The sequence below is a fragment of the Bidens hawaiensis genome, unplaced genomic scaffold (assembly GCF_021521415.1).
Source record: "Bidens hawaiensis isolate Kalapana, Puna unplaced genomic scaffold, B.hawaiensis_p1.1 tig00037534_1, whole genome shotgun sequence".
NCBI classification, from domain to species: domain Eukaryota; kingdom Viridiplantae; phylum Streptophyta; class Magnoliopsida; order Asterales; family Asteraceae; genus Bidens; species Bidens hawaiensis.
This window is the reverse complement of record NW_027496542.1, coordinates 20898-23340: the sequence shown is the minus strand read 5'-3', so window position 1 is coordinate 23340 and position 2443 is coordinate 20898. Positions and strand designations below refer to the sequence as shown.

At 37.0% G+C, this 2443-nt stretch overlaps 1 pseudogene; it reads left to right on the top strand.

Annotated features, from left to right (window-relative positions):
• The first annotated feature begins 388 nt into the window (after positions 1-388).
• LOC143589395 (secreted RxLR effector protein 161 pseudogene) lies at positions 389-913 on the top strand (annotated as a pseudogene).
• The last annotated feature ends 1530 nt before the right edge of the window (positions 914-2443 follow it).

Genomic DNA, 2443 nt, shown 5'->3' with positions numbered 1-2443 from the left:
GTTTGATCAAGCCATGCTGGAAAATGGTTTCAAGATAAATGAGTGCGACAAGTGTGTCTATGTGAAAGAGACAAATAGAGGTTATGTTATTTAATGCCTGTATGTGGATGATATGCTTATCATAGGGAGTGATGATAAAATGATCAAATCTACTAAAGATTTGTTGATGGCGAGATTTGATATAAAAGAATTGGGTTTAGCCGATGTGATTCTTGGAGTTAATATCACTAGAACCCAAAATGGTCTTGTGTTAAGTCAATCTCATTATGTAGATAAAATCCTTGAAAATTTCAATGCGGGAGACATGAGTTTAGCTCAAACTCCGATTGATACTAGCCAACATTTGTAAAAGAATAGAGGTGAGGGTGTTGCTCAGTTGGAGTATTCAATGATAATTGGCAGTCTTATGTATCTTATGTCTTGTACCCGGCCGGACATAGCATATGCTGTGAGCAGGCTAAGTAGATATACTAGTAATCCTAGCTCTAAACATTGGAAGAGTATGACAAGATTATTAAGATATTTGAGATACACAAGGAGTTATGGATTGCATTATGGCCAAGACCCAGCTGTTATAGAAGGATACAGTGATGCTAACTGGATATCCGACATGAAAGATTCCAAATCCACAAGTGGTTATGTGTTTACCCTTGGAGGAGCTGCCATATCTTGGAAATCTTCCAAGCAAACACTTATAGCCAGATCTACGATGGAATCGGAGTTCATTGCATTAGACAAAGCTGGTGAAGAGACGGAATGGTTACGCCAATGTTTGGAATATATTCCAGGATGGCCAAAACCTGTTACGGCTATTTTCATACATTGTGACTGCCAGTCGGCGATTAGAAGAGCTCAAAGTGCAATGTATAATGGAAAATATAGACACATACGCCGTACACATAATACTATATGACAACTACTCTCAACGGGAGTTATCACCATTGATTACGTGAAGTCAAGGGATAACATTGCAGATCCGCTTACAAAAGGCTAAAGCAGAGAGGTCGTATATAAGTCTTCGAGAGGAATGGGACTAAAGCCCATGGAGTAAGTTTCTACAAAGGAAAACCTATCCTAGAAGAATGGAGATCCCATGATCTAGGTTCAATAGGATAACCTAACTGTACAAACTAATGTCACTGTGGGGAATTACCTCAGCATATAAAAGGAGTTGTATACTTCCTAGTCCATTCCGATAGTAAATCAGTTATATCAAAGGAGGTTAAGCATAACTCTTTTAATTATTTGTAGAAAATCACCTATGTGAGAGATAAGTGGGGTCGCTTCGAATGGATTTGTGGGGGGCGCAAATCCTAGAGATCTCGCAGAACCAGGCTAGTGTTCCATGACCAAAACGGACACGACAATGAGGGGTTACCAGACCAGGAAGAGTTTTGTGTGAAATATAATAACGTCTACGTCAAAAGGGGTTGGTTCAAAGACACCACGTCTACTAATCGCTAGGAGACAAAGTATATATGACAAAGGAGGGTTTAAAGGGAACACCTACTTCTCCTGCAACACTCAACCGCTGTAACTATATTTGACCCTTGAGCGTACGGATCGATTTCCATTCATGTGGGGGATTGTTGGAAAATTTAGTATACTTATTATTGTAATATAATTGTTATTACTAAATGTAACTATATTTGAATGAGAAATCAATAAGTTGCAAGAGTTAATTGATTTATTCAAGTCTTATAATGTTTGCAAATGAGAAATCAATAAGTTGCAAGAGTTATTGGTTTATTCAAGTCTCATAAGTGGTGCACTGAAATACAAATTAACTCTTATAGTAAATAGTGTATTAACTCAAGGCTTTTGGTTGGGACATGGCTCATGTATATATACTACCATATGTCTTAGATCATTTGGCTTTTTGGTAGAGAGAAATGTTGTTCATGAAATCTCACACACAACCAAAAGAATTTCCCGACTTTTCGATCTGACGCGCTCTTGTTACTGGTATAATTCAGGTGCTAGGCTAATCCTGGCAGTACAATCTGCTTAGGCTGTTGTACCCTGGGAAACAAACGGGTTCACCTGGGTGGCCCAAAAATATGTTTTAAGGGAAACGTGTTTTACCCGTGCCTCAGTCACCTTGTTTCTCGTTTTGTTTATTTCTTCCTAATATGTTTGTGATTTGGTTTCTATATTGTAATTTTCATTTCTTGTTCTTGTATTGTAATATGGATTATTATTAATAAAAGTTTTCAGTTTTAGTTTATTTTATGAACGGTGTTCCTACAGAGGATGATCAAAAGATTATTGACAATGTTGATTCAGCAAGTAAAAGACCAAAAGAACAAGAGGTACAGGAAGAGAAGAAGGAAAATGAAAATTTTCTGTGTAGATGTGGTGGTAAATCAAAATATCTTGTAGAAAATGGTGTTTCCTTTGACACTTTGAAATCTATGACAAAGAAAGAAATTTTGTGTAAATT